Consider the following 11672-nt stretch of genomic DNA (forward strand, 5'->3'; position numbering starts at 1 on the left):
TAAATTTGAACCTTCTTGTAACTTAAAATTTCAGCTCTATCAGACCTTCCAGGTGTCTGATAGAGCTGAAATTTCGCATACTTCCATTTTTCCGATGACAATGCAATAATATGCTAACATGGAGCTGATCTGATGATGCAGTCGGAAGGTAGCCAAAGGAACTCTTCGATGGAAAAACATACACACAAGAAAGGTATCAAGAAGTACTTGATAGACATGCAAAGGAGAAAAAGTACAGTCGGCAATAAAAGTGTGTATCAAAAAATATTTTTGACGGTTACTTGTTTATTACTAGGAAATCGGCCCTGAGGCGCATATATTCTAATTGTAATAACAGATTATGAATTTGACCAGGATGGTCTGGTTGAAGAAATGACAGTTTGTCCAAATAAAATTCATAAACTGTTATTGCAATCAGGATGTAATACACATCCGTGTGTGTGCGTAATTCGCGTATTAAGGGTTACGCAACTTACGCACCATATTTTTTTCGCGTTCCAATTTTATTTTAAGACCGTCTCACGCTTGACCAATATTAACTATTTATATTGCGATTTCTTTACAATATCACTTTGATACTTGTATTATATTCAAGGTAAGGGTAAAAGACCGATTATTTAGTTGTTGAAAGTCGTTTCACTAATGAGCAACTTATCCAAAATCAGCTAGCTCACACTTCCATTAAAAACATACGTGAACGAAACATTGCTCATTTGCCAACCGATCCATCCCCCCTTTTATCACATATCTACTATCCACAAATTGCGGTACCAGCGCCGGCTCCGATATAAATCTCCCATTGAAAGAGTTCCATTCAGAGTCCTTTCACGGAGACAAACAGCGACGACAAACACTCCTGCGAGCCGAGATCAAAGTACGATAAAACACACGCGGTTTAATTTGGCGACAAGCGGCCATTTTGTAAGATTGACGGGGTTTTCTTCGGGAAAATGGAAATGGTTGGTTTGAAAAAGTGCTTGCAGGCTACGTGGATGTTTTGGTTGGTGTAAAGAAATAGTCACGTAGGCGAATATTTAATTTTTGGTACCGTAAAATCAGGTAACTATTAGTCCTTAAGTACAACTATGATCCAGTTTTTAACGTTGATTCTTAACGAGCCTTTATGATTTGTACTCGTTACATTTATTTTGGAGCTTAGATACCCTAATGCTAATAGCATTACATATTTTACTTATACTTTATCACTGACTGTAGGCAACATCGAGACTCCAAACACAATTGGGTTGCGTTGTTTTATCACAGAGTTCCTATGGTCACCCCCTGTCTCCATCATCAGATCAGCTCTATGGTACCATAATATTGCATTGTAACCCGACTTACATTATGTATGCAAATTTTCAGCTTTATTTGAAAGCGGGAAGTGGATGAAATTTAACTTGCAAGATTCAATTACAAACAACGGGACAGGTGAAAGTAAATAAAAGCTTGTAAAATAAAATAAATATAAATAGTGACGATGGGGCTATTTAGTTGTTATGTGTGGGTATAATTGACGACCTGTTTGGCATAGTCGCTATCGCTACCCGAGTCCGTACCGGTCCCGAGTTCAAATCCCGGAACGGCATTTATTTGTGTGATGAGCACGGATATTGTTGTTGTGACTCCACTGAAGTTGCAAGCGTGCATAGGTTGCGGTAACCCCTTAGGGGGCCCACAGATTACCAGTTCGCCGGACGATATAAGCCTGTCAGTTGTTCGGAGCTGTCAAATTTTGCGTTTAACTGACAGGCTGATGTCGTCCGGCGAACTGGTAATCAGTGGGCCCCTTTACAAGCAGGCGGGGCGCTTGCTTGTCAACGTAGTAGTATTAAAAAAGCCTACAAGATATCTATATAGGTATGTAGTATACGAACTAAAATAATATGAGATATTCATCAAATTCTGTTTTACCCTCTTTGACGCTGGATTCACTTGGCTGAAAAACAGACAAGCTGTCGTGGCCCTAATATTTTCCTAAATAACACAAATAATTACTAGATAGTACAGTAAAGGGCCATAAAGTTTGCACATCGGTATTTAGAAAGAGAATATTGGAGGCAACGAGAATGAAAGAGACAACGCTCTACGAAGCCGAAATTCCGATGTGCAAACTTTATGGCCCTTTACTGTACAAACTATTTGTGTTTGTTTACAAATGGTTCGTGTCAATAGAAAATATCTACTAATAATTAGAACTAGTGGCTCTGTGAGCTGTAGACCTCGCGAGCAGAGCTTGAAATAACATGGTGCTAAGAGCTTTAAATACACCGTGTTTTTTTTGATTTCCGTTAATTTCAAGGGTGCATTCCTGAGCTTAAATCAAGTAACTTTCTCAAAGACACCGATGTTCTAATTAAGTCCATTTCGGAGATAATCCATAATTTATTTTTTTACTATAAGGCCTCTACAAGCGTGTACACTTGCCTTAGGGCCGGCTTACATATTGATTAGTGCTTAGAATGAGTTCATACATTTGCTACTAAACTTAAGTACAATCTCGGTCGATTGATGTACGAAATGACATTGATATGTCACAGATTTCAATTGTTTGGTTGAGTTAAATGTAATGCCCGTGTTACAACAACGCTATATGCTACATTTAATTACTTTTTAAACAAAAAAAAAAACAAAAAAGAAAACAAAAAAAATTTTTTTTTTTTAATATTAACTATGCCATTTAGTTCTTATAAACGTACTTAACTATACCCCGAAGTTAACGGAATTCAATAAAAACACGGTGTATAGTAAATTAAAGAAAAACAATACGAAATTTATGTGTAAAAAAATACAAAAAGTTATAATATCCCAGCATACAATTACTGGGGATCGAACCCAGACCCTCTGTGCAAACAGAAAAAGCGAACGTTTACAAACTGAGCCAAATAGTTCTTAGATGGGTTGACGAAATTTAGCTACTCCTTCTCAAATTAAAATTAGTTAAAATTAAATATCTAAATACCGCCTAAACCAGCGATAATTTTTTTCTGCATTTTTTGCTATTAACTCTGTAAACATGTTTCAAAAAGAAAAAAGTCTTATGATATCGATACGACTATTTGTCTAGGCGCCAGGTATCACGACTCCACCATTTTTAAAAATTTCCAAAAACCGGATTGACAAAAAAATTTTATTTAGTCATAAAATTCGGTCACAAAATTTCACGAGAATCGGTTAAGAATTGCGACCTGTAGAGGAGAACATCCGGACATACGAAAGCAAAATGCCCGAGTCAAAACGTAGACCTTCGCTTCGCTTCGGTCAATAAGTAAACCGAATTTAACCTCACCGAGATACACATCTCGCTTTTCTCGGTGTCCGACTACTTGGGAGAAAAATGCATGTTTTAGTATTAACTAGGTAGGTAAGTTAGTTTTTAATAGAATATTATGTACATTTTACTCTGTTGTTCTCCTAATAAATAAAAATAAAAATTATAAGGCCTACGCTGATTGTAATTATTAATTGAAATACCTAACTTAATTAATTTGTGGGTATTTGTATTTTTTGTATTCTATACTTTTGATGTAAACTAATTTAATTAACAATATGTCTCAAAAACCTTTTTTACGTCAGTCCGTGCCCTAAACATCGACTTTCAATTCAGAAATTAGAATTCAAAGTGGAGAAACAGACAAGATAAATAAAAAAATCCATTCCCAGTATTTTCCCATTCCGTATACCCGGGGGTCAGACGTAGAGTGTTTATGAGTTTTGATTATTCATCCGCCAGGGGTCGCTTCCGCAAATACAATGATGGCTGACTATCCTGCTCACAGGAGGAAGATCCTATATGCTAAAAACCATAGGGTTGACGTCAAAACTATATGAACAGCTTTCCACCTTATTCCTATAACATAAGGTTTAAATTTTATACCTATTTTTGATGCCAATGGTTGAAACTTACATCTAAAGAGAATTGCGGTTTAAGTATTTGTTCTACATTTCACACGACGCTTTAGAGAAATGACTTACGTGTTTGGAAAGTATTCTTTAGAAATAGGATAAAAGAGGGATACATGGACTCGTCACCTTTCTTTTAAACCTTTTTCACGCTATGGGCGATATCCCAGCTGGTTTATCGGTAGGTACAGTCACCTGCAATAATATGTTACTCTTCGAAGGCCTCAAAAATACGTGACACGCTCTTATGACACTACAAATAAGATCGTGTCACATATTTATTGCGACCCTCGTTGTGTAACATATTATTGCAGGTGACTGTACGTATTGGTTTACATATCGGGCTGTAGCGTAGTGTAGCTCTCGTTAGCACGCGCACACATTTCTCACTTGCCCAGGTGCGACTAAAGGCAACTTGTACAATTTGTCACAAGCGGAAGGTAAGCGCTTCAATTTTGGAACGCCTATAACAAATCATTGTCTTCACTTCACCACCTCGTTGGTTGGCGGTATAAAACTTTAAACATATTATAATATCTTAGTCGAACAATATATTTAGGTACCTAGGTATACTGCAACGTACTCCATACAATATTAGGTAAATAAGTTCTGTGGTAAACAAAGGCAGACACCCCCGCTCTTCGCCCAAGTGTCACTGCTGAATAATTCAAACCACCTCCAGACTAGGTGTCTGTTTTTAGGGTTCCGTATCCGAGGGGTGCCAAAATGGAACCCTGTTATAAAGCCTATATGTACTATACTAAGCCTCTGCTGTCTATTTGTCATCGGGTTGTATCGTTTTAATAGTAAAGTTATAGTAGGTTGATAAAAAACTACCCGTACAAAGAATAGTACTTATACTATGGAATAATATTAACATCAATAAATTGCTCTGTTAGCTTAAGATAATATATTATGTAAAACGGTCACAAGTGCTTGTTGCTAGGCCTACATGAATAAAGTATATTTGACTTTGACTTTGAAACATGACTTTTTCAGCGTTTTTAATGTACATACCTATTAGTATTCGCTGTTTCTCTATAACAGATAAATATACCTACCTAATCAAAGCTACCTAAATTTCAGTGATTACATACAGATCAAAATCATGCATTATATACCTAAGTAGTTTATAGATAGGTTGATAAAAAACTACCCGTTAGAAGGAAACATGCCTTTTTCAGCGTTTTTAATGTTCCATATTTGTATTCGCTGTTTCTCTAACTAGAACAGAAAAAGCATACCCAAACAAACTTTGTGTGATTACACACAAATCAAAATCATATAATAGGTACCTAAGCTACTGGACTGTAGACCCTTGCGAACCTCCATGACTCAGCCATTTTGAAAAGTATCATAAACTAAATCGACCAAAGAATTTTATCAATTTGCTCACAAAATTTCACGAGAATCAGTTGAGAAATGCGACCTTAAAAATAACAGCAAACAAAGCATTTATGTCTAAATTTTATTGAAACTGTACTTCGCTGTCACTCGGTTAAAAAACGGGTAGGCGTGAATCGAAATAAAGACACAAAATCCAAACACTCCGGGAGTGCCGGCAGAAGTGAAAACTCAATGACATTGTAACAGTTTTTCGATCGTCACGTGTCCGTCTTACGTCTTACGAATCTTACGGTCACGTGACCTGTCGCGAGTTTAACATTTTTCCCCCATCACAAAAAGTGCACAGAATTGTGTGATGGATAATACTTACGAAAACTTCCGTGCGCAATTCCGACTCGCACTTGGCCGATTTTTTATAATACGCTGCAATCCGATATTCAAAATCAGTACGGTTTTGCAATTTGCAGATGTTTCAGATGCAAGATATTTACATGTTTATATCTGTGACTGAAGAAACTACGAAGATGTGGACGTTATTAAGTATCTTCTAAATTTATTTTAGACACTATCGCTTAGAAGCCTTAGAATGACATAAATCATATTGACATTCCTTTGTTCTATTTATTTGAATTTTGATATTATATAGATCTTCATTTTCATCACTGAAAATAGTAATGTCACTACCTATTTTAAGATGAAAAATAAGAAACATTTTCGCCCATTTTTAAGGTGCACTTGCCTCACTTGTCTTGCATCGATGTAGGTAGGTATTATGCATTTATATAAAAATTTTAACGGCAAAATATTCGACCAATAAGTCATAAATATAGTACCAAACGAGCACCTAGCCTAAAGTTCGTTTTTTTTAGCATTAGAAAGAAGGTAAGCGATCTTGACATGTCTTTTAATCGAAAAACGCTTTTTAAAAATCAGTATCTATTACTTATGAAAGCAGATGAATATAAATGATCGTATTAGATTCATAATTGTTACATATTTGCCGTGACTTATTTTTAAAACATGTTTTTCAATTAAAGGACACATCAAGATTGTTTACCTTTTTTCTAATGCTAAAAAAACGAACTATAGACACATTAGACACTGAAATGTAAAATGCGAACGATGTTGTAGATGCTTTGCAATGGTAAAAGAATTCGTGTAGTACCTACGCGTCTCTTAAACATTACAAACTATGTAAGTAAACATAATGCCATAGAATTTATCAAGCTGAATAAGACTCTACTTTTATTGTACAAAAAGAACCAAATGTAATTCTAATTATTCTTAATCACTGTTAATTAGAAAAATGTTAATCATACGATGTAAAAACACGAAGTCGAGCGAAGCAGCGAATTACCTAATTGATAGTATTTAGTTTGGCGTTATTTACCGCACATATTTGACCCACCTCGGAGTACATTCTACCACATAAAGGTGGATTTAGATCGATCCAGTTACTGACGTTGGCAATGCTGTTGCTATTTCTGGCTATTACATAGGTACAGGGTGCTCAGTGGCAGAATTCCGATTTCACATTCAAATAACACTTTAAACTCTCACGTTTTGTACACATTTAATTACACGAACGGGTCTACCGCGATATGATTTCATTGTTTTTACCTTAAATTCCGACGTTTCAGCTGGTGCAAAGCTGTGGTCACGGAAAGACCACAACTGTGCTGGTCCATAGCTGGTGCAACTCAGCTGAAACGTCGGAATTTAAGGTAAAAACAATGAAATCATATCGTGGTAGACCTGTTCGTGTAATTAAAAATATAAATTCAAATCATTTTGGAACGTGAAATGCAAGGGAGACGTGTGTGAGATTGTAGTTTCGTGAGTGTTGCGGATTGATTTAGTGACAATAGTTCACTCGCCAAGAGAACAGCGTGCATGATATTGAGGCGTATCGCCCAAAGGCCTATCACTTTAAGGGGCCCACAGATTACCCCAGTTCGCCAGACGATATCAGCCTGTCAGTTAAACGCAAAAGGTGACAATTCCGAACAACTGACAGGTTGATATCATCCGGCGAACTGGTAATCTCTGGGCCCCTTTAGTATCCGTAAAGTGTAAGTTTTGCATGAATTTCGGAATATCTCGAAAAAGTTGGTTGGACGTAAACAGAGAAGGTTAACTAACATTTAGAATATGACTGTGATTTTCAAAAAAAAGTATCCGCGCTCATTCATCTTATTTTAATAAAAATAAATAGTTTGGTTTATATATGTCTTGTTTTTAGGGTTCCGTACCCAAAGGGTAAAACTTCGCTGTCCGTCCGTCTGTCACCAGGCTGTATCTCACGAACCGTGATAGCTAGACAGTTGAAATTTTCACAGATGATGTATTTCTGTTGCCGCTATAACAACAAATACTAAAAACAGAATAAAATAAAGATTTAAATGGGGCTCCCATACAACAAACGTGATTTTTGACCAAAGTTAAGCAACGTCGGGAGTGGTCAGTATTTGGATGGGTGACCGTTTTTTTTTTGCTTTTTTTTTTTGGTTTTTTTTTGCATTATGGTACGGAACCCTTCGTGCGCGAGTCCGACTCGCACTTGCCCGGTTTTTTTTTTATTAAATCAGAAATCTGCCGTTTAAATCCTTTTACTTAACGCACACTACTAAGTTTTATTTTAAATATACAGGGTGTCTCGTTCAGTACGAATCAACCAACCCGGATCGAACGCAAAAAAACAAGGACCTAAACAGAAAATGGTTTGAGCAGGGCTTCAAATATGATCCCCAAATGATCCCACGCTAACACGCAACTTCATACTACATACTAACAATGTACTTCAATGTAACAATGAAGTTGTATACAATATATACACCCGTGGTACACGAATACCAACAGGCAGTACGAGTAATTATAGCTGTGCTATGCGAGGCTAAATACATGCTCTACCCATGTGTGAAGTATATAAGGCGAAGTTATTGACACTAAAGGCCACAAGTGCTTATATGGAGCTGATTTTCAAGAATAAAATGGGGTTTGGGATTTAATAAGCAATAAATGTGATCTATTAGACATATTAGTATGTTGTTATACATATATAGGTATATTGTTTGTAGGTATATGTACAGGGTGTCACGTTCAGTAGGTACTTACGGATAGCTTAAGAGCTACCGATTTGACCCCTATATGTATGTTTAGCGAAAATTAATATAGTTAACCATGAGAGCAGCCGGCGTATTATGGATGGCTTTATCCATCTTTATCCACGTGATAAAATAACTGTCACTTTTTAACACCGTGGGATAGAAAGTGACAGACACTGTTTTATCACGCTGTCACGTAGACAAGAACGACCATCATATCCCTACAGTTTTGAATCAAAACTGGTTAGTACATAGTAGAATCTAGTCTCCTTGTCATTATTTTGTAAGGACATGTTTGACTTGTACAGAGCATAAGGATAAAAATAGATCATGTCCGTGCGGAAAGCGGCAACTTTCGGCACGCGGCGCTTAACTAACAAAATATTTGAGTCGCTTTTTAAAAACTTCAAACTCGGATAAATCCAACTGTCAGATTTTGCGATTTTGATATTAAGAAAAGGTATAGGGTATATATTTCCTAAGAGTGTCGAATAGATTTATCTGAGTTTCATGTTAAGCGACACATTTAACCTTGAAATGCCTCTCCATAATCACCTTACAATTTTATTGGCCTTATAAAAAGGGCCAAAGTAAAGGCCAATTTTTCCAATACCTCGTTACGTATACTTAACATGCTGTAAAACTTGTAAAGTATTTCTTTAACAGTTTACTAAGTGAACATTTCCTGTCCTGTCCCAGTGTCACTGTTTGCATAATAAATCATGTGTTTTCGCGTGTTAAGGTAATTAACAGCTAACATAAAAGGCATGTTTTTAACATATTTTCCATGTTGCCTTGATCACGCACTCGCTAACACACCTCCTTAGGCATGCGCTAGTTCTTTCGTCATTCTTGCACTTAATATATAAACTATAGCACATAACAGCCTATGTAACACCTTGTGCTACACCAATAAGCTGCTGCGGTCGTTATGTATTGTATGCCAGAGAGTATAGTGTTGTTTTTCCAAGACCAGGGGCGAATATAATTGTTTTTTTAGCGGCATGTTCCCGCTAAGGCCCGCCCACTTCGAAGCACAAGTTCTTGGAACAAGTAAATTACTTTTTGCCATGTTCCGCTTGCGTGTACGTGTCGACTTTTTGTCCACAGTATAAGGACTATTATTGATAAACTTGCGAAAAGCTAAGCTAGTCTAGAAATGTTATTATAAGTGTGTAAAAAGTTTGGAGCAAGCATAGCGGCGGACAGAGAAGTAGAAAAGGCAATTGCGGAGACAGAATACCTGAGATGTGGAAAAACTGCCAATTCCCTGTTTATACTTATAAGCATTTATTTACTAACACATGTCTCAATCGATGTATTTCCTGTGTGTTATTGAGTGTTAGCAATCTCAGTAATCTTGGAGTTATGAAGACATAGTAGACGATACATTAAAGCATTTTACCGTTGACAAAGTTATGAAGACGTCAACGTTAAAGTGATTTAATGTATTTTCTACTTGATGTAGAAGACATATTATTATAAAGTTTAATAGTAGGTAATACTTAGGGATTGCAATCCGGTCCGGCGGATCCGGTAATCCGGCCGGATCCGGCACTTTTTTGGAGCTACCGGATCCGGTTAAAATCACCGGATCCGGACCGGATCCGGGAAAATAGAAAAAAAGACCGCACACAACACATACTGTGCGTTTTACGTGAGATAAAGGCGACGGATAGAAGAAAGAAGTTAAACAGAATAAAGAACGAATGAAAAAGGTCAACATTTAGTAAAATAAGAAGATATTTAATATGACGATGATTGAGAACAGAAGATGATTTCTTCTTATTTCATGTTGGTGGCACGAATCGGCACGATACGACGATTACTTAAATACTTAGAAGTAAAAATTAAAGGATGGAGATGTCATGGAAGGCATGTATAACGACCGGTCTGGCCTAGTGCTGGGTAGTGACCATTCAGTGACCCTACCTATGAAGGCGATGGTCCTGGGTTTGAATCCCGGTAAGGGCATTTATTTGTGTGATGAACACAGATATTTGTCCCTGAGTCATGGGTGTTTTCTATGTATATAAGCATGTATTTATCAATATACTATAGGTACAGTCACCAGCAATAATATGTTACACAACATAGGCCGCAAAAATATCTGACACCATCTTATTTATAGAGCCATAAGAGCGTGTCACATATTTTTGCGGCCTTCGAAGAGTAACATATTATTGCTGGTGACTGTACGTATATATATCGTCGCCTAGTAGTACTACCCAGCTAGCTAGTACCCATAGTAGGTACAAGCTTTGCTTGGGTCTACGAGTAGGTCGATCTGAATAAGATTGTCCTCAAATACTTATTCATGGATTATTAATTTATTTATGATTTAGGCTATAAAACTATTTTAAGCAAGATAATATTGCCGCGCATTTCATATATTTTTGGTTAAAAGTAAAATATCGTGTACAAATAATTCCATCAAAGAACAGTTACGAAAACTTGTCCTTTCAAGGAGTTCCAATTCCAATTCCCATCCCATAATTATCCCATTAACAGGCTTTGGAATCTAATCTAATATATAATTAGGTATATTGTAAACGTAAATTTGAGCAGAATGTGAATGATTTAATATAATAAAGTTAATAAATGACTTAGATTTCAAATTTTATTTTTTAATTGACTGACATTGTGACACTTTTTAATACTTAGGGCTCAATTAGACGATGCAATGTAATGAAACTCGCATGCGAGTTAAAGCATTTTTGGTTAAAAGTAAAATATCTTGTTACTAGAATGGATGTCAGCGTTACAAATAATTCCATCAAAGAACAGTTACGAAAACTTGTCCTTTCAAGGAGTTCCAATTCCAATTCGCATCCCATAATTATCCCATTAACAGGCTTTGGAATCTAATCTAATATATAAGTAGGTATATTGTAAACGTAAATTTGAGCAGAATGTGAATGATTTAATATAATAAAGTTAATAAATGACTTAGATTTCAAATTTTATTTTTTAATTGACTGACATTGTGACACTTTTTAATACTTAGGGCTCAATTAGACGATGCAATGTAATGAAACTCGCATGCGAGTTTAATTACATTGCGGTTTTTGATCGGTCGGTTGAATTGGACGTAACCAACAGTCCGCAATGTAACTAAAATCGCATGCTAGTTCGCGCGCCGTCTAAATCAGCACTTAATTTTATTTTATTGTTAAAAAGTTATTTCTTATTAACATCAAATATTTGTTTTATGAATACATTTGTAACTTGTAACCTTTGTTTCTCATATAACGCATAAAACTTGAAAAATATGTCATTTAATTAACCTTAATATCCTTATACCTAACCGGATCCGGTCCG

The sequence above is a fragment of the Cydia splendana genome, chromosome 19 (assembly GCF_910591565.1).
Source record: "Cydia splendana chromosome 19, ilCydSple1.2, whole genome shotgun sequence".
Taxonomy (NCBI): domain Eukaryota; kingdom Metazoa; phylum Arthropoda; class Insecta; order Lepidoptera; family Tortricidae; genus Cydia; species Cydia splendana.